The following is a 22,868-nucleotide window of genomic DNA, read 5'->3' on the forward strand; positions in this document are numbered from 1 at the left end:
AGTCTCTGTCATCTCGGAGGAGGAGGAGCTATCATCCGCAGCAGGCATGGAAGACGACTCGGGAGGAGGAAGAAGCGGGTCCTGAGGGATACGATCCGAGACAACTACTCGGGTACGAAACCTCTATAGCAAAGCCTCGTCGTCAGGGCAGACATATTCCACCGGGTTAATATTAGGACAGGCCTCGTTCAGGGTCCCAAGGGTCGTGTCCCAGCCAGTCCTAAAAAACCCAGGAAAGACTGAGTCATCCCTCACCCTCATGGACTGGGTAAACTCCTCCGAGTCCAAGTAGTTATCGATCTCCTTATCTTTCTCGGCCCGTAGCACCACCAGTTCAGCGTTGGACTCGCCGAGCTCCTCCTCCTTATGCTTCAGCTTCCGCTTTAAAGCGGCGTACTTCTTCTGTTGCTTTCTGAGTGCGTTATCCGCTTTATCCGAAGCCCTCTTCCAGGATTCAGCTTGCCTCACAGCACCTTGGAAGTAGGCATTAGACTGAAATGAAACAATAAACAGAAATGTAAGGCAAGTGAATGCTACAAGTAAAAAAGAGTACAAACATAAGAAATAGTCATACCAAGGCTAAAGACTGAGCTCCCATGAGCTTTATCCTCTCCAAGTCAGGAGTAGCCGCCACATCAGTGAAGTCCTTGGGAGTTACGCCATGGTAAGACCAATCCAAGGAGTGCTTTATGGATCCAACCACGGTATCCCCCCGGCGGAATCCCCAAAGAGGCTGAAAGGCGCCCGTAGCAGCAGAGACATGAGCAGCAGTAGTGATAGGGGCACTGTAGGAAGTGATGGTAGCCTCAGCTAGAACCTCCACCATGGACTCCTTATGCTTCTGTAGGAAGCTAGGCTCCGTAGCCTTTCCTCGAGTATCAAGGCCCGCAAGGCGGGTCTTCTTCATCGTGGCAGTCTCCTCAACGAGAGGCACATTATCCTCGTTGATCTCCTTAGCAGCTGCAAAACAACAGAAAAAAAAGATAAGTGGTGTCAATAATGCATGAAACAAAATAAAAATGAGAAGGGAAGAAAAATACCATGTTGGGAAACAGAGGATAGCCCCATGTGGATGAGGGAGAACTCCTCTAAAAGAGTCCAGCTGATAGTGGCACTGTCATCCCGAGTAAGCTCCTTATAAATGATAGTTTCCTCGGGGGTTAAGTGAATGGATTTGAGGCTACCATCACTAACCTTCCCGAAAGAAGATCTGAAGAGGGTGCCCCAGTCACCATTCTCCCACCTTAACCCGATAAAACTATTCCTCCAATTTTGGTTATTGTCGGGAATGGAGGCGCTGTTAAAAATATGCTTACACTTGGGCCTTTGTTTAACATAGACCCGACCACAATTACCAGAAGAACTGCTGTAACATTGAAAAAACTTCCTAAAAACAGCTACAGATAAGGGAAAACCTATCGTAAGACAACAAACCATAAAACATAAAATGTTCCTCCAAGCGTTCGGAGGAAGCTGACATGGGATTATTTATAAATCAGCTAGAAGGTGAGGAATGAAGGGATGAAAAGGAAACCTAAGCCCAGCATCAAGGGCATCTGTGTAAACAAAAAGAGTATCGGGTTTCCAGTGGCAAGTACGATCGCCACCGGAAACTGGAACTAGCTTAAGGGGAGGACGAACGTTTTAACATATATTTAACTTATCATAGTCTATATTGTGCCAAGTGTTGCAATGATTAAAAGAGTCGAGATGAGCAGTGGAGGGATATTCGTCCCCCTAGTATTAATCATATCAATCAAAGACATTTAAGAAGAGCGGATCTCGACATCCTTACCTCTTTTGAAGCCGAGGCAATCTTGGTCGCTCTCTCAGCACATTTGTCTGCCATTAATGGAGAATGAGGAAGGCTTGGAAGCTTGGAAGAAGGCCGGAAAAGTTTTGAAGGCTGGAGAGTGTTGAGAGGAGAATAGAAATTTGTGAAGAGTAAGAAGTTGTAGAGAGTGGAAATGAGAAGTGTGAGATTACACCCCCCACACCTCACTCTTATATAGCCCCTGGTAGGGCAAATTGGGCCACAAAAAAGCCCATTTGGGCCCAAAAATAGAACATTCTGGAAGAATCCAGAAATAAAACTTATAATTAAATAAATTTTAATTGAATTCTGGAAGAATCCAGAAAGAGCCCTAGGAATTTTAGAAGATTCTGGAACTGGGCTTAAGAAGTAAGGCCCAACCCAAATTTTATTGGGCCTGTGGATATGAAAAGCCCTGTAAGGGTCCATGACTGAAAATTCATGAACCCAAATCTTTGGACCTAAAAAGTATGAAGCCCAGTGAAGGGCCCAAATGTTTGAATTGAAGGATAAAGGCCCATTTAGGTCAGGGAAAAGCCCAGCTCGAGGCCCAAACCCAATATTTTTTCAAAGAGAATGGGCACAAAGGAAAAGCCCAGTTTAGATATGAACAAAAATATTTTTTGAAAAAGAAGGGGGAGAGAAAATTTTCCTGATCCAATTCGATCAGGATTGTTATTCAAATCCTAGTCGAAAGAGTCTCGTCGAAAATTCCTTAGATCAGAAAATATTGCCCCTTTATTTGGTCAGAAATTGATTAGTAAGAAAGATCCTGACCGAAAATAGGTCAGGATTCTAATTAAAAATTCTTGACAAAAAGGTTTTTTCGACCAGAAAATACACCTGACTCCTGCTCGAAATGTTCTGCTCGAAAATACTGTAGACCAGAATGAAATGGAGGCATATTTCGGTCAAAAAACAAGGAATCCTAACCGAAAGCATTAAAATTCCTGCTCAAAAAAAAAAATATATATATATATATATATAGTATAAAATCCTGGTCGAAATTCGACCAGGAATGAGGTCGAATGAATCCTGCTCGAAACCCTGTCGACCAGGGCATATTGATGGATAATTAGACCAGGATCCTGGTCGAACCAGGTATTAAAAAAAAAAGAGAAAAGGAAAAAGAAAAAAGAAAAAATGAGGGAAGAAAAATCCTGAAAAAATAAGAAAGTCAAGGAAATTCCTTAAAATATTTTCTGAAAATGTAAATATTTTCAGAAAATGAGGAATAAATCCAGAAAATTAAGGATAAATCCCAGAATTAAGGGAAAAATCCAAAAAATTAAGGATAAATCCCAGAATTAAAGGAAAAATCCAGAAAATTAAGGATAAATCCCAGAATTAAAGGAAAAAATCCATAAAATTAAGGATAAATCCTAGAATTAAGGGGAAAATCCAGAAATTTAAGGAAAAATCCCAGAATTCAGGAAAATTTCCTGAAAATTAAGATAATTCCTAAATAATAGGGATAAAGGAAAATCGTTATAAATGTGTAGGTCGCTCCACACTTTACGCAAAAATGATACCCTGTAAGGGAACAAATGAACTTAACTTCTGCGAATCCTGGTCACTATTTCCCAAAAGTTGAGGGGCAAATGATAAGGAATAAATAAATCATGATTACGTAATTAATGTTGCATTAATTACACATGACTTGGGCCACAAAGCCCAATAAGAAGATGTATGACATTCAGACCAAAAAGGTTAACATATTGAACAAGCCTGATGGACCAGATCAGGCCTGATGGACCAGATCAGGCCTGATGGAACAAAGAAGACCCAAAATCCTGAATATTAATTAATTTCATAATTAATTAATAAGGAATAAGTTAGCTGATAAGATGAGTCCTAGTGGAGAAATAAATCCTTATACATTGGCCTCCAAGGAACCTAGTGGGATAAGGAATCAGCTTCCTACATCTTAGGACTTCAAAGTCTATTCTAATTCTGAGACTTGCCCACCAAGTCTCCTAACCCAAGTCCAATTCAAGGACTCCCAACATCTATATAAGGGGCCTCACCCCACAAATCCAACGATGTTTTTTGACTTGATCTTTGGCAATCAGCAAGGTACGTAGGCATCTTGTTAAGGCAGATCGAGTCACGAAACACAAGAGCAGTCAAATCGAGCCTCGAAGCTCACATTCCTTAGTAATAGATATAGCAGTTATTATACCTTAGTTTTTTATCCATAACAGACATGAATCACAAAGGCCATCAAGAGCAAATACTGGTTTTGGCAGTCCTCTCACAAGATCTTTCTTTACTAGCTCATTTATGTTGTTGAAATTTAAATTAGAGAGTCTCTTGTGTCAATTCCAGCTATCTTAAATTGATGCTCTGCTTAACAGACAGATTGCAGAACCATTAGAGTTCGTTGAAAGTCTGGCTTCATATATGTTACCATGTATGTAACCTTTCAGAACCACTTTGCCTGTAGAATTACTTACAACTTCAAAGTGTTCTTCAAAGAAATCCACATGATAACCTTTGTCACAGATTTGACTCACACTTTGCAGATTGTGTTTAAGTACTGAGATAAGAGCTACTGATTTAATTATGACATTCCTAAGATTGATATTGCCATATCCCAAAGTCTTTCCCATGTTGTCATCTCCATAAGAAACTCATGGGCCAGCTTTCTCCACAAAGTCTGATAGCAGGGCTTTATTTCCAGTCATATGTCCTGAACATCCACTGTCCAGAACCAGGATGTTTTTCCTGTTGCCCTGCAATCACAAAGACCACTATTGGTTAGTTTTAAGGACCCAGACTTGCTTGGATCCTTTAGCCTTTTTAAGTTTGTTATCATTTGTAGTGGATTTAGTTTCAGATTTTATGCTAACATGCTTCTTATCAGACTTTATATCAGACTTTGCATCAGAATTTACACTAGAAGGAATTATACTAACTTTCTTCAAAGAAGGTTTTATTTGATAATAATCATAGTACAAACTATGATATTCCTTACAAGTATAAATAGAATATTATAAACTACCACAATGAAAATTAGGATTTTATGGTTTAAACCTAACAGACTGACTCTTAACTCCTGATGTATGAGGTAAAGAGTTTATATCCTTATTTTTCCTGCAAAAAGAAGCAAGATGGTTAGAGTTTCCACAGTTATAGCATTTCTTTCTAGGAGCATTAGGAACAGACATATAATTATTGCTTTTATTCACACCTTCCTTTCCATTCCTATTTTTCCTAGCTTCATTTACCTTATTCACATTTCTAATCTCTTTCAGCTTATGCTTAAGCTGCTTCTTTGTCATTAAACCTATGTTTACTGAAGCTGGTTTGTCCTGTTTTAATTTGTTAGAAATTGAATTTTCTTTGACATCTGTTTTGGAATCATTCATCTTTTTAGATTTTGACACGCCAGTTTTTGCTACAAATTTAACAGGATTTACTTTAGGCTTTTCAGCTTTCTTTGTAAAGTTTGGTTTAGATGACACAGTTTCCTTTTCTTCTTTATCATCTAGGTAACCTAGACCTTCTTTCCAATTTCCATTTTCTAAGATTTTCTGAGTTGTTCTTCCAGAGTTAGTCCAAGTTTTGATTATCTCCTTTTCCTTTTCCAGTTCAGATTTAAGAGATTTATTCAGTTTTAGCACTTCATCTCTAACATACAAAGCCTCATCTCTTTCTTTTTGAGTTTGATGGAACATAACTAACTCTTTTTCTAAATAGTCATTTTTGTTTCTAAGAGCAAGACTTTCAGATGTTAATCTTTCATTTGTTAAAGTCTGATCTCTAAAACTAATGAACATGGTTTTCAGATATAATCTTAGCTCAGAAATATCATCAGTATGAAAAGCAAGAGTTGATTGAGGTACCTTTAATTTAGCAGCATCAGAACTGCTATCAGCATTTGCCATCAAGGCATAGTTCACCTCATCTTCAGAACCTGAAGTGTATGTCCAGTTTTTCTTCTTTGTGATAAGTGCATGTCCTTTATCACTTTTTTCTTTCTTGTAGTCAGGAGATATGTGGCCTTTTTCACCATAATTGTAGCATTTGACATTTGAGTTGTCTCCTCTGTCAGACTTTCCTCCTTTGCCTTCAGACTTTATGAACCCTTTCTTTTCAGAACTTCCACCTTTCCTGGAAATTTTCTTGCCCTTCCTGAATTTCTTGTAGGAAATCTTTGTGATATCCTTCACCATAAGAGCACACAGTTGTATCATCTCTGCATCAACATCCACTTCAGATAAATTTTCAGATTCTAAATCGTCATTATCAGAATATGATGAGAGCCTTTCCTTTGCCCCTCTTTGAGACAACCACTTTAGGATATTCCTCCTCAGCTTTAAGAGCAACTGTCTTTGACTTTATTCCATGCCTTTTTCTCATTTGATCCATCTCAAGTTCATGAGTCTTGAGCATACCATAAATTTCATCAAGAGTAGTTTCAGCAAGGTCATAGTTGTCTCTTATGGTAGTAGACTTCAAATCCCAATTTTCAGGAAGTGCTAAAAGGGATGTTAGATTTGAATCTTCAAGATCATATTCCTTGTCCATCAGTGACAGATCATTCAAGAGTTTGGCAAACCTTTCATATAAATCAGTTAATAACTCATCAACTTTTGAGTCAAAATGCTCATACTCTTGAGTGAGTGTAGTCTTCCTGTTCTTTTTAATTGCATTAGTTCCCTGGAATCTTGTCTCCAAAGCATCCCATATCTCATTTGCAGTCTTGCATCCAATTACCCTGTTTGACATTACATTGTCAATTACACTATAAAGCAGATGCCTTACCCTTGCATCCTTGGCAATAGATGAGATGTCTTCAGTTGTGTACTCACTTTTCTCCTTTGGTATCATCTTTGCTGGTTGATCAGCAACTGCAACAGAAAGCTTGGTAGGCTTATATGATCCATCATTAATTCTATCAAGGTATTATGGATCTGTGGATTCCATAAACATAGCCATCTTTACCTTCCATATAGTATACTCAGATGCTCTCAGTATGGGAACCCTAATACTCTCATATCGACTCTGAGTTTGATTGTTTTGAGTATCTTGAGTTTTGGTGGGCTTACGTGGAGTTTGTGTTTCTTCAAACATGATTGTAAACTGGATCTCACTATTTGTAAATCAACAGAGAGGCTCTGATACCACTTGTTAGGTCACACAACACTATAGAAGGGGGTTAAATATAGTGTTTATACAATTAAATCGATTTATCAACACAATTATGTAACAGTAATCAAGTATATTCAATATAATAAACTATGTTACAATAAAATAGTTGTTCTCTCTCAGTGATGAATAATATCACTAAGAGCTACTAGGTTACAATGTATAATCTTTCTCGCGAATGATAACACTTATAGTGTAAACCCTAAGCTGTGTTTATATAATACAGAGTTACAAGATATCATCTAATTGATATGGAATATAATTTTGTCTCCTAAAATATATTAATCAGATATTATCTTTTACAAGTATTCTAGATGTCCAACTCTTCATGCATATCTTCTATTGTTTTAGTCATGATCCTCTCCTGTAAATCAGCTGCATTCCTTATCTGAAGTACCCGCACTTAAGTCCTGATATAAATCCCGACGGTCTTAAGTTCTCATGATTTTCAAGAATACCATGGAAAGAAAAATTCATATCTCATGATCTACTCATTCAAAAATCACCAAATTTTAACCAAAGCTTCATCATATCATGTAAAAGGTACTTTAAAAATTTAATGGCCATTGGATTAGTATAGCATAGTCAAATCCTTGTTCAAAATTGGTGGTGAATAGTAACTCCGAAAATCTCGTTTTATTTTCTTGATTTTCATGGCATGATTTAGGATCCTTAAGCACAATAAATCCCTCCAAAGGTTCAACCATAAATAAGAGAACCTCCCAAGCTACCAAGAAAGGTATTAACCTTCATCCAAACTTTGTTTAAGTTTTAAGTTTCAAGAAAAGTAAAGATCTTGGATATAAGTATGGTTTTGATGATTGATTTGATATTATGTTGATGTTTAGTTAGTTAGTGATGATTGTTTCCTAAATAACATGATATTCTTGAGAGGAATTAGTTGAGATAATTATTTGATGATTGTTGATGGTGGTATAATGATTTAAGACGTAAACGATACTCGGATCGTAATCGTAACCTCGTTAAAACGAACAAAACTCAACTTAAGTTTCTGCAGAAGTTCCCGAATGTATAAACTGTAGTTTCTTGAAAAGTAAGACTTGATTATTTTATACAATGTTATGAGGATCGTTTAGGTGCTTGAATTGCTTGATTTCAATTTACGGATCAAACTTTATGACCGTTTTAGTAAAAGTGATTTACGCGACAAAAACTTCTACAAATTATGAACTTTGTAAATAGCAATGATCGACTTAAAAATATTTTTAAAAATCATGAAATTTTTACAGAGAGTAATAAATACAGTTTATTAACAGCCATAAAAATTTCAAGTGAAAATGTTGATTTTTCAATTTTATAAAAATGTTAGAGCCGAGGTCGCACGGAGTACGAACATCAAAAACAACCCCCTGTTAGAAACTGCTATTTCGGGATTTTCACCATTGTTACCAGAAAACCATTTTCAAATGATGTGTTCTAATTTTTTTCTAGATCGGGAACGTATAAACGGTGCGTCAATTGAGTTAACAATTTGAGAGATATCAATATTTTAGTGAAAGCGGTTCGAATAGTAAAACTCCGTAGTTGAGCGAACTTTTAAAATGCTTTTCACCTAATTAAATTCATTTTATTAAAATAAAACTTTTATGATAAATATTAAAAGCACTCAAGAAGCTCCTTGAGGTGGTTTCATATTAAAATATTAATTTTACGATTTAATAAAAATGATAGAGTGCAAGTCGCGTAATAGGAACATTCGGTAAAGTCAACTCTAAAAGACTACTTTGACCGTCCGTTTCGACCAAGGATTGATACTTATTTCGAGTCGGTCGAATATTGAAAATTATGAAGTATTGAACCTATTAGAATGTAAGTTGGTGATGAGATTAGGAATGCTGATTAAGATTATGATATTTGTTGATTAAAAAATTCGGAACGAGAGGAAGTCGGGAAACGTATCTTGGACTTCAGGCAAGTTTTCAAACCCTACCTTTTTGAAGCTGTTGTGTTGTGTTTGTTTTCAAATAATGTCGACATATACATGATGCTATATTTATAATATTTTACGAATTATGTTACATAATATCATACGATATGATAATGATTTTGGTATATGAATATTACCGAATTTCAATCGATAACACTAGAGAGTAGCGTTGTATATATGAGGAGTATATTTTAGACCGAGGATCGGTCAGTATAATTTAATGAAAAACCGGAAGTATTCCGGAGGTGTTTTATTTAAGAATATTAACGCTAATAGTAGAGTGTGATGTATAATTTGTAAGACTGAGAGTCGGACAGTTTTTATAAAGTATAAACTCAGGAATCATCCGGGAGATGTTTTGGATGATTAAAAGTCTGTACTTGTTATATTCCAAGGGACTTGACGTTCACTTGCGAAATATTAAAATACCTCGAATTTAGTTGAAATGATTTCCAAAAATCGTATTACCTCAACTATATTTTATTATTCGAATAATGAATATTATTTCAGTTATTCATTTAATATAAGAGGAGTATTCTTCAACGATTATTATTTCAAACTCAGTTAAGTATATTATTAAGGATTACTTTAATTAATTCAACATAAATTAGTTGAGGAATATTATTTCAAATATTCTTTTAAAATATATAATTATTCGAGGTTTAATTATTTAATAATTATTATCTAATTATTAAATATTTATTTAGTAATTTAAAATGATTTAAAAATCATAAGACCTAATTTTAAAATACTTTCTGAATTTCAGAAAGTCATTCGAATACTTTCAAATCGTCGAAAAATATTATATAAACTTATTTTAAATATTCTGAATACGGTTTCAAAAGAAACTCCTCCTTATTTAATTATTTGTTGACAACGGTCAACTCACATCCTTAGTACTTCCCCCGAAAATTCTCGGAAGTACATATATATATACACTGATAAGATAAGTTGTTTCTATCAACAAGCAAAATGCTTAGGGAACTTCGATGTGGTTCAAGTTCTCAAGATATGATAGGATTCTTTTAAGGACTTGGAGGGGTAGACTCTAGTACTATGTGTACTAGTGAGACTACCAAAGGTACCGCAGGAGAAGGTACTCTGTGTACTCGGGAACTTGTGAAGTATGTGTATACCCAAAATGGGACACGTAGCCCGAATGCAGCAAGGGTGATAACCGGGATACTAAGGTGTCATCCTTCTACTAGTAGAAAAGGTTACCATTTCCGTAGTACGACTAATCATTGTATGTGGTGGCTCTAGTGAATGTCCTAAATTCTACAATTGGAATTGTGATTCCATACCGTAACCCAAGCCTAGGTGTTGGGTTTACCATTAAGGTATTCGTAAGATAATAAGTCCACGAAAGAATTGTTTTCGAAAGAAGGTGTGTATCACCGAGGAAAACTATTTTTGAATAAACATATTTATCATATATGGAATTATACTTGAATTTCTCATACAGTCTTTTCATACTGTACATTATTATGGCTGAGCATTATTGCTCACTCTTGCTTTCTTTTAAATGTCACAACACAACAGATAACCAGTATGCTGGTGTATGACTTAGTTGCTTGCAGTCATGGAGAGAATTCTTGGCAGCTTTATCTCAGGTGGGCCAGAGTATCATATAGGTATAAGATATCAGTCATAATAATTGTAACTTCATGTAGAGGTTATGAATAATTGTTTGAGATCCTGTAAAGTACATTTGAGTTTTAATAACAGATGATACTTGTTGTACATCATTTCCAAGGCTATAACTTGTGAGTGTGTGAGATTGGGGGTCTCCGATATGGAATTATTGGATTATTGAGTTAATGCAGGTTACACATGATTGAATGATTGCGTGACGACCCAGATTCCTGACCCCGGATTTAGGGGCGTTGTAATAACCCCAAAATTTTGGACTTTTTGTAACCCTTATGAATAGTGATTTTGCTGATTATGCTGAATAATAAAATTTTTCATGCCACACTTTATAGGGGTTCTTTTATTGATATTCTGAGATCTTATTAGTACTCTATATGGTATATAAGTGTATGTAAAGATCGTCAGAATCCAAATTCGAACACTTTGATTTTTCCGGAAAACCCGCCAGATACAGAAAGAATTGAGTATAAGGTAACATGATTAAAAGGATTTTAATTCAAGGATTATAAGAGAGGATCATAAAAGGAATATAAAATATTGAGAAAGGTTGAGGGGAACCCAAGTAATAAGATCTCGGGTATGATCCCTCAAACGATAAATGAGAACGAAAGTTAAGCGAACCGTATAACAGATCAGCGGTCATTAGCCAAGTTATTAGGGGTTAATCAAAGAGGTTAATGGACGATGATGTCATCACACCAACAAGAGCAAGACGAGTGTAACAAGATGATATAAGCAGATGACATGAGCATGACAAAGTGGGAAGGATTGGTTGGTTGATTGTGAGCCACACAATTTTTACCATAGTAATAATTTAATTAACAAACAAAAGGTAGCAACCAAGTCAAGGCAAAACAAATCACAAAACATAAATTGACTCTTCATTTCTAAGCAAGAAGCTCTCGGCTTCTTTCTTTTTTCAAAGAAAAGAAAATCCAAATTCAAGTTCCAAGCATTGTTAAATGGTGAGGTAATTATCCAAGGTTTCTTGTACATAGATATAGCTATCCTATGAATCTAAGCTTCCATTTCCTTCATAATCTCTTCTAATAGTTCATGGAAGAAGAGGGTGAATAGTGTTTTCAAGATCTTGAAAATTTTGATCTTATGTTTTTGTTTAGATATAGCTTTTGTAAGGATTTTCAAGGGTTGTTTCAAGCTCCTTAGTGCTCCTACTCACCAAGGAAGGTATAATCTTATAACCTAGCCTTACTTTTGAATGTTTAAAGCTTTTTATATTTAGTATAGTTCATGAGAAGTATGATTCTTGTATATTTAGAGTTTGGATGGATTTGTAATGAGTTTGAGTTGTAAATCTTGGATTATTGGTTAATGAACTTAAGTATAGCTTTAGTTCATGTTTAGGGGTAGTATAAATTGAAAAATCTTGAGATGTTGGGACTTTTGTAATGAAGTATGGATGGAGTTTGGTTGTGATGTTGATTGTGGGTTGATTTGTGGATTGATTGGAGTGGCATAAATTTGATAATCGCGTAAACATAGCCGTCGTAATGCCCGATTTACCTTAGACTGTTTTTGTTCTTAACTTCAGGACCCGTGAACTCACTGTTAGGTTTTGACCATTGCAATGATTAGATAGTTCATGTTACGAGCTTCGTTTTGATATGTGGTTCGCTTGAATCCGATGTACGGTTTAGGAGAAACGACCATTTTAAGTAACGGTGTTTCGCGAACGAACCATTACCCCTCGCCTTACTTTGAAACCTTAGTTAAGGCTCTTAAATGACTACTTTGAGTATGAAACAATTATGTAAAGTGGAATAGGAAGTTGGTAGGGTACTCGCGAAAGAATTGCCTTAAAATTCTTAATGGTTAATTTATTAAAAATAGTGGAGCCGAGGGTACTCGAACGACTTATGTGATTCGTTAAGCGTAGAAGTGACCATAAGCGAACATTAAGGTTCAATTGGTTAAAGTCTAGTTTCTTAAGCGATCGGGGTTTAATTCTGACTTATGTTGTTGCTCATAGTTTATCGGACCCACTCTAAGCTTAAGTCTATCCGGGAACACTCAGGCAAGTTTTCTACCCGTTATACTGTTGTTGTGATGTATATATGTATATGCATTATCTTGTGATAAGTGCATGATTGTTATTAGCAAACCTTGCGATATATTGAGCATGCTGATATGGTATATATGCATGCATGTTTCGTAATCTTGATATATATCTGTTGATTCAATTGCTTATAAGTTGCATAATACCTATGATAGAGAAAAGCAGTAGTTGCGTATACTCTTAGTATAGGGGACCCAAAGGTGAACATATTTTATAAACCGGGAGTCGATGTTCCGGAGTGTATATATATATATATATATATATATATATATATATATAGTATTCAAAACTATTAATCGAATAAGGTTTATTCGATAACTTTATTTTATTTAATGAATATTGTTTTTAATATTCATTCGAGGACTTATGACTCCGCTTATTTTATTAATGAATATTATTTTGAATATTCATTCGAGGACTTATGACTCCGCTTATTTTATTTAATGAATATTATTTTGAATATTCATTCGAGGACTTATGATTCCGCTTATTTTATTAAATAATATTCTATATTTTATTAAAGAGTAATGTTTCGATATTTCAAACTTATTTTCGATTATTCAAATAAAGATCGTACTTTCGTATAAGTATATCTTTGGTTATTTATTATTCATTTCAAGTATGAGTTTTTAAAACTTTTACTTCAATTATTTTTATAAAGATTATCTTTATGGGAATATTATTTAAATAATAATATTCAGATAATTTCTAATATATCGGGACTGATTTATTTTATTAAATCAGCATTACTCCAAACATTCTTAAAAATGTTTTCGAGTCTTCAAAATGATTTTAAAAGTTAGAGCGGATCCCAAAACTCGTTTTCAAATTTAAGATCTTCCTTTTTGAAGGGGACTTGAATACTCGCTCAAAAATCTAAGGGATCCGGCTCTGTGGTGTATTTTATATTCGTAATGAGGTGGTTGTTTTGATAAATGAATTGATTACTTACTCAATGTTCGGGAAGTAAGTCCATCTAATTGAGTCGGCATAAGCGACAGGCTGGGGTACGGTCTATCAAAGTGTAAGTGGCTGGGTGGCAGTCCATCAACGCGTAAGAGGCCGGGTGGCGGTCCAGCACAAGGTCCTAATGCGGCCAGGGTGATGACCGGTGGGGGATTCATCCATCTACTTGTAGAAAAGGTTACGTATTGGTATCTTTGCTTGATCAGCAATATATCGGGTTTATGCCAAAATTCTTTTCTTTCCAAATTTATTGTATATTACAACTCTGTTCATACTTTACATGATAGAGGTTTTTAGGAAATGTATGAGATATATATATATATATGGATATATATATCGGGACTTAATGAAGTATCTCGTAACTTCTTTTCATTCAATAATATTTCAAAGAATGAATCTATTCAAGTCTTATCTTGTAGTCTCATCTGTGTGATGAACTTTTGAAACTAATTATAACTTGAACGATGGTAGTTCAAGTAGTATTCGGAAAAGATATAAGTATATTGGAGTTTCTTGTAACTTCATCTTTTAACTTATATCTAGTAGATGATTATCTTATGTATGACAAAGATTTTCAGAAAAATGTTGAGACAAGGTTGATATATGAGATCACCTTGCAATGATATTTTTATACAGTTATAAACTGGAACTCTGTGTATATTATGCATGGAAGAGGACTTCCAAGATTTTGAAAAGTATATATACATATATACTGAATATTTTGCGACTTGGTCGCGTTAAGATATCAAACTTGGTTCATTTTTACTTGACCAAGACTTTCATGAGTACAATAAGAATGCTCATATATTGTTAATTATTATACATATTATTTCGGTGGGCTTATTGCTCACCCTTTCTTTCTTCTTTCATCACACAACAACAGATAAACAAGATGAATAGGACCAAGCTCCCAATTCGTGAGCGGATAGGAAACGTTCGGCAGTTTCCTGTAGGCGTTGATGCCGTTGTAGCTGAGGTAGGAACTACCAATAGGCTAGGCTTTCAACTTTTGATGTACCAGACTTATGTATACTTATGAATTGTAATAATGGCAAAGAATATATAAATTTATTCAAAAACCCTTTTAAGGTGTAATGGTTTATAATTGTGGAATAAAATGACTTGTGTTACTTTTGGGTATTCATCTCTGAGACTATAACTTGTGGGGTGTGTGTGTATATTGTGGGGTCACAGTATGCAGTAGTTGGTTGTTTATTAAGATTAAATGTTATTAAGGGAATTGGAACTCGTGACAACCCGGATCCCCGACCCCGGATTCGGGGGTGTTACAGTAATGGTATCAGAGCTAAGCGTTATAAACCTCAGAGATGATGTGACGTTAAGATAATAAGTTCACTAAGATAATAAGAACTCTTGCCAAGTTCATAGTCGGACTACCTAACGTAGTACTGACAGTTAAAACCCTTATGGGAACCCTTATAAATATCGTGATGGAAGCGTAGTTCGTTATCGTATATGGTAGCGGGACTCCGAACCCTGAGGTTGAGGATCAACAGCGCGATGATGTTTTATTACTTATTGGAGACCAGATTGTGTATCCGATAGAGCGTTCTAATGAGGGACCAGATGATATTCATATTAAGGATGTAGCGGTTAAGGATGTTATCCCAGAAGGGATTGTTCCTGAAGAGGATCCCGTGGGAGATCCTGATAAGAATGAAGAAAGGACCGTTGAGGAATTGATGACCGTAGTCAAGGCGACTGCTAAAGGTAGGATTGGCCGGTTACTACCGGAGGTTCGTTCTAGTTTTCAAAGATCGCATCCCGTCGAATGCGGCTTACTCGTAAGACTGAGAAGTTTGAATGGACAGAAAAATGCGAGAACAGCTTCCAAGAACTGAAGCAAAGATTGGTGACGACCCCTATGTTGGCGTTGTCAGATGGAAAAAGGAGATTTTGTGATTTGAAGTGACGCGTCACACAAAGGATTAGGGTGCTTCTTATACAGCACAACAAGGTAATCGCGTACGCGTCAAGATAATTAAGGGAATATGAAAATCCGATATCCTACCCATGATCTTGGGCTCGTGGCAATAGTTTTGCCCTAAAGATTGGAGGCACTGCTTGTATGGAGAGAAGTGTGAGATTTACACAAGCCATAAGTGCTCTAGTACATTTTAACACAGAAAGAGCTCAACATGCACCAGAGGAGGTGGTTAAGGATTACGATTATGAGATTCTTTATCATCCAGGGAAAGCCAAAATGGTGGCTAATGCCCTTAGTAGAAAGGAGAGACTCAAGATGATAATGTCCTCGGAAGAGTAGATAAAAGATTTCGAGAAAATGGAAATAGAAGTGAAGGTAACCGGAGCCGGTACCGAAAAGCTGTTTGAGATTGTAATATAGCCCGAATTATTGAAAAAGATCATATTGTGCCAAGAAAAATTGATGAATGAAGGCAGAGAGCCAATGACTGGAGAAGAGATTAATACCGAGAAAGATGATAAGGGAATAATGAGGTGTTCCTACAGAATTTGGGTTCCAAATGTTCAATAGCTTAAAGATGAGATCTTAGATGAAAGCTAGTTTGATGAATAAGATTTAGAGCAAACCCTAAACGTGATAGTCAGGGAGGTCGCCATCAAGATAGAAGGAACCCATTACATAATGAAGTGGAAAATGAGGATTTAAAACATGTAGGATGACCCCGATTATGGGGAGGAGGAGGGAACGTTCAGACTAAGGAAACAGAAGTAGAGTAAGGAAAGGAGACCCGAGACGGTACTTCTATATGACAATTCATGGACCTTTCTAGACATAACTTAGACTATTATCCCCAACCACCACCCTGAGGAAACAATGCGGTGAGAAATTCTTTCAGGACCTTTAAGTCACTAAGCTCTCAGAGTTCCAAGGAACAAGCTGACCCAGTCGAGGCAAGAGCCTGATTAAAGGAAATATAGGAATCATTTGAGATTCTAAATGATTGATGAAGCGTAAAAGACTATTTTTGTCACTTACCCTCCTAAGAGAGAGGCCACTCGCTGGTGAAAGGCCAAGAAAGGCACAGAGCCAGAGGTTATAATAAACTGATTAAAGTTCATTCAATTATTTTCGGGAAAGTACTTCCCAAGGTTATGGGGGTAGTGTAAAAGCTTTAGAGCCAGAACAAAGGCGGACGAGTATGATGAATTATGAATCTAAGTTGTAAAAGTTTTCAAGATTCGTCCTGAGGACACGAATCCAAAATGACAGGATGTTTGAAATTAATGTTTATGTCGTGTTGGTTCATGTAATGGTGGTAATAGAAACAAAAATAAAAGACTGAAAGGGGAAGGAGTATAAAGGGATATAAAGGAAATAGAGTGAGAAGTGATAAGGGAGTTAGGCATGGGAAATCCTAAGAAACCCTATCAATAAAGATAAGAGAAGTGGGTAATCATCAGGGTGATGGTGATTGACCATGAGGTAACGTCGAAGTTTGAAGGCATAAGTGATACATATATGTTATCCCCTTTAAGTTGGGAGGATTCCAGGAAACCTTGAGATAGTTTGAAGGATAAATAATAAGACGCGGATAGACTGAGAAGACAAAAAAAAGGGGTAAGAAATTATGAAATTGGATGAAGGAAGTGACCTTCAAGAATGTGAAGTGTTTGTAACACCTATGAAACACCAGGTATAAGAGATATCCCAATATTGAGAAAACTGTTGAGATAAATAATAGTTGTGAATCAGGATTTATTAATAAGAAATTCACGTTGAACACGCTCAATATCTTCCAGAACATCCCTGTTATCATTACTAAATCAGGATAGAAAAGCGGATAACCGTTGTTATCTTTTGAAGGCCTTATGGGTTGACCTCAGTTTGAATAAGGATGTTATTGTGAAATTGGTATAGACTATCTGGGTGGGAATGATTGAATAAGATAATCTATCAAGGATATATGACTTGATTTATCCATGGAAGGATGCAAGTACCTTTTTAAAGGTGGAATTAAGGATAGAACCTTGATAACTTGAGATGAACCATGGGGGGAATGCATAAAGGTTGGCATTTCACCCTTAATGGGGACATTATGAGTTTGGGTGGTACGGAATGAAGGACTAAGGCAACAACAATCTTTAAAGATCAGTGGAGAAAGTTTTCAGAACTATATAGGCAATGGTTCTAGTATTAGTAAATGGTATCTTGATATGCCATGTACCTAGGGAATACAGGATGAAGGATTTAAGGATAATCTTAGAGGTTTTACAAGGAGAAAGGTAATATTCAAAGTTCTCAAGAATATAAATTTTGATAAAGCAAATATGACATAATAATAATAATGCCAAGTGGGGCACATGTTAAACCATGAGAAAGTATAGATTGAACCAATGAAGGTCAAGATTGGTAAAAACAAGAAAGACCTAAGATAAAAGATGTCCTAAGTATGACAGAGAGTCGGTCGTGACAATGTTAACCTCTAAAGACCGAGGCAATAACTTTTGGAAAAAAATGGTGATATTTTTTTCTTTCTCACCAAAGCGTAAAGAAGAGCGTTTTCGCACAAACAGTGATTGGAAATGAGGTAGAAAATTTAGTTGGAGATCGTTCAAAAGACATTGATTATAAGGAACTATTACTATCAGGAAAGGCCAATGAGGTGGCCGACACTCTAAGTGTAAGAGAGAAATTATAGGCGCTCATGTCAGAGGGATACAATGATGATGGTTAAAGCCGTGAAGGTTGTATTATGGTGTGAAAGATTGACATTCCTTCTGATGATTGTGCGATACTCAACCGTAATAGTAGTTTGGTAAAGATTTAATTCATGTAGCGCTGTGAGCGGGCTTCCTATCTTAAAAGGTCCTATCTTGAGATAAGCCAGGTTCATGTTATGAAAGGACTAAATGAACCTTTGAGCTTCATGTCTCCTAATAAAGACATATGGTTAATAATGGTATTAGCCTGCTATCGTTGCTTTCATTGAAACTCTTCTGCAATTTTATCTGCTTCATGTCATGTATGTACGTCAGGATCAGGAGTGTTCTTCATGAATCATGAATGGTGATTATGTTACCTCCTTAGAAGAATTTGATACGACAGGTATGGACTCTGTATGGTTAGCAATTAAGATTTTAAGGAAATAAATGACTACAGTAGGTCAGCAGTGGACCATAGTAATGCAACAATGATTCTCCGAGTAATGAGCCGATTACAGCCGTGAGAGTTGTATTGGAATGGATGTTGAGATTGAGTACCCCTAATGGGGTCGTGTTGATATATAAGTTATCATTGATAGACTACCTAGTGGAGTATTTACATATTATATATTTATTCCCTCTTATGAATAGAGAGTCGTATTACTATACAAGGAAGGTTGCGGTGCAAGCATAGAATTCTAGTGACGATGATGTCTAGAATGAGATCCCAGATTCGATTTTCGATGTCAAGGGAGTTTCAAAGGTGATTGTGTATAAGCTCGAGGAAGAGCATGGGTCCATAGAATGATGGACGGAATATCAAAAATATTTAAGCATGTGAGATGCGATACGATAATACTAGATATTGATATAGATACATATGTTTTGTTCTCCTATGACAAACCTCTATAGTTTAGAGGTAGATTCCAAGCCAGATATTTGTGGCGGTATTATTTCATATACAATTCTCTTCAATTCGTTCTTTTCTCTCCTTTTCATTTTGTATAACCTGAGAAGAACAACCCTTCCAAAAAGGGGAGGTATTGCCGAATGACTATCTATCTGTGTGATAGAAGCCTAGTAGGATACCACATGTTGTTTAATTGCTTGTCAAGTACTAAAGGATGGTCACCTTCTGTACTAACTATGCAATAGAAAAGTGTTCATGATCATAGTGATCTCTCAATAAATTTTTTTACTTCTACACGAAGGACCAAGCTTTCGAAGATGGAGGCAGCTAGAGATGAAGTGGTACCAAGTATGGTGGTATTCGGAATGGAAACGCATTCGTGATACTAAGGTTGACGCGGTTATTAAAAGGTTATAGAATACTAACGAGAAAAAGTATAACCGGTATAATATTAGGAATGGAAGATAGTAACGATTACGAACAAGAAAAGAATGAGTATTGAGAAGCAAAAGCTATGATGAGAGTCTGTGCAATAGACTTGAAAGAATTTGGAATGGTCACTTAGCACGGATTGAGTTTTCTTACGACAATAGATGGTATGTCAGTATCGAGATATCGCCTTATGAGATCCTTGAGGGAACACAATGTCGATCTCCCTTATGTTAAGATGATGTTGCAGAGCGCAAGATGCTCGGACAAGCAGTGGTCCAAAGGACCAAGGATATAATAGATCTAATCAAAGGACGGCTGGTAGTAGCCCAAGATGGACATAAGAAGTATGTTGATTTGACACGAAAGGATAAAGAATAGGAAGTAGGGGACCTAGTGCTGTTATAGGTATTCCCTTGGAAAGGATGGATGAGGTTCGGAAAGAAAGGAAAGCTAAGCCTACGAATTATTGGACCCTTGGATATATTAAGACATATTGGGAAGTTAGCATATGAGCTAGCCCTACCCCCGAACATGTAGCAAGTTCATAACGTGTTCCACGTATCAATGTTAAGGAAGTGTAATCCGGATGCCAGAAAAATAGGGGCATATGAGCGCATAGACATACAACCAGGAAAGGTTATAGATCGAAAAGGAACAAGTGCTTAGGAGAAGGGTTACCAAACTAGTCAAAGTTTGTTGGTAGAACCACAATGTGGGAAAATTTACTGGATAGTTAGAAAGTGCAATTCTAAGAGAGTATCCCTATTCATTTTCTATCTGATTACGGGACGGAATCCTTTTAAGGAGGGGAGACTGTAATAACCCCAAAATTTTGGACTTTTTGTAACCCTTATGAATAGTGATTTTACTGATTATGCTGAATAAGAAAACTTATCATGCCACACTTTGTAGGGGTTCTTTTATTGATATTCTGAGATCTTATTAGTACTCTATATGGTATATAAGTGTATGTAAAGATCGTCAGAATCCAAATTCAAACACTTTGATTTTTCCCAAAAACCCGCCAGATACAGAAAGAATTGAGTATAAGGTAACATGATTAAAAGGATTTTAATTCAAGGATTATAAGAGAGGATCATAAAAGGAATATAAAATATTAAGAAAGGTTTAGGGGAACCCAAGTAATAAGATCCCGGGTATGAATCCTCAAACGATAAATGAGAACGAAAGTTAAGCGAACCGTATAATAGATCAGCAGTCATTAGCGAAGTAATTAGGGGTTAATCAAAGAGGTTAATGGATGATGATGTCATCACACCAACAAGAGGAAGACAAGTGTAACAAGATGACATAAGCAGATGACATGAGCATGACAAAGTGGGAAGGATTGGTTGGTTGATTGTGAGCCACACAATTTTTACCATGGTAACAATTTAATTAACAAACAAAATGTAGCAATCAAGCCAAGGAAAAACAAATCAAAAAACACAAATTGACTTTTCATTTCCAAGCAAGAAGCTCCCGGCTTCTTTCTTTTCTCAAAGAAAAGAAAATCCAAATTCAAGTTCCAAGCATTGTTAAATGGTGAGGTAATTATCTAAGGTTCCTTGTACATAGATATAGCTATCCTATGAATCTAAGCTTCCATTTCCTTTAAAATATCTTCCAATAATTCAAGGAAGAAGAGGGTGAATAGTGTTTTCAAGATCTTGAAAATTTTGATCTTATGTTTTTGTTTAGATTTAGCTTTTGTAAGGATTTTCAAGGGTTGTTTCAAGCTCCTTAGTGCTCCTACTCACCAAGGAAGGTATAATCTTATAACCTAGCCTTACTTTTGAATGTTTAGAGCTTGTTATATTTAGTATAGTTCATGAGAAGTATGATTCTTGTATATTTAGAGTTTGGATGGATTTGTAATGAGTTTGAGTTGTAAATCTTGGATTATTGGTTAATGAACTTAAGTATAGCTTTAGTTCATGTTTAGGGGTAGTATAAATTGGAAAATCTTGAGATTTTGGGACTGTTGTAATGAAGTATGGATGGATTTTGGTTGTGATGTTGATTGTGGGTTGATTTGTGGATTGATTGGAGTTGTATAAATTTGGTAATCGCGTAAACATAGCCGTCGTAATGCCCGATTTACCTTAGACTGTTTTTGTTCTTAACTTCAGGACCCGTGAACTCACTGTTAGGTTTCTACCATTGCCATTATTAGATAGTTCATGTTACTAGCTTCGTTTTGATATGTGGTTCTCTTGAATCCGATGTACGGTTTAGGAGAAACGACCGTTTTAAGTAACGGTGTTTTCTCGAACGAACCATTACCCCTCGCCTTATTTTGAAACCTTGGTTAAGGCCCTTAAATGACTAATTGGAGTATGAAACAATTATTTAAAGTGTATTAGGCAGTTGGTAGGGTACTCTCAAAAGAATCACCTTAAAATTCTTAATGGTTAATTTATTAAAAATGGTGGAGCCGAGGGTACTCGAACGACTTATGTGATTCGTTAAGCGTCGAAGTGACCATAAGCGAACATTAAGGTTCAATTGGTTAAAGTCTAGTTTCTTAAGCGACCGGAATTTAATTCCGACTTATGTTGTTGTTCATAGGTTATCGGACCCACTCTAAGCTTAAGTCTATCCGGGAACACTCAGGCAAGTTTTCTACCCGTTATACTGTTGTTGTGATGTATATATGTATATGCATTATCTTGTGATAAGTGCATGATTGTTATTAGCAAATCTTGCTATATATTGGAGCATGCTGATATGGTATATATGCATGCATGTTTCGTAATCTTGATATCTAATTGTTGATTCAATTGCTTATAAGTTGCATAATACCTATGATAGAGATAAGCAGTAGTTGCGTATACCCTTAGTATAGGGGACCCAAAGGTGAACATTTTTTCTAAACCGGGAGTCGATATTCCCGAGTATATATATATATTTATTTATTTATTTATATATATATATAGATATAGTATTCAAAACTATTAATCGAATAAGGTTTATTCGATAACTTTATTTTATTTAATGAATATTGTTTTGAATATTCATTCGAGAACTTATGACTCCGCTTATTTTATTAATGAATATTATTTTGAATATTCATTCGAGGACTTATGACTCCGCTTATTTTATTTAATGAAAATTATTTTGAATATTCATTCGAGGACTTATGATTCCGCTTATTTTATTAAATAATATTCTTTATTTTATTAAAGAGTAATATTTCGATATTTCAAACTTATTTTCGATTATTCAAATAAAGATCGTACTTTCATATAAGTATATCTTTGGT

This window comes from Apium graveolens, chromosome 6 (assembly GCF_009905375.1).
Source record: "Apium graveolens cultivar Ventura chromosome 6, ASM990537v1, whole genome shotgun sequence".
Classification (NCBI taxonomy): domain Eukaryota; kingdom Viridiplantae; phylum Streptophyta; class Magnoliopsida; order Apiales; family Apiaceae; genus Apium; species Apium graveolens.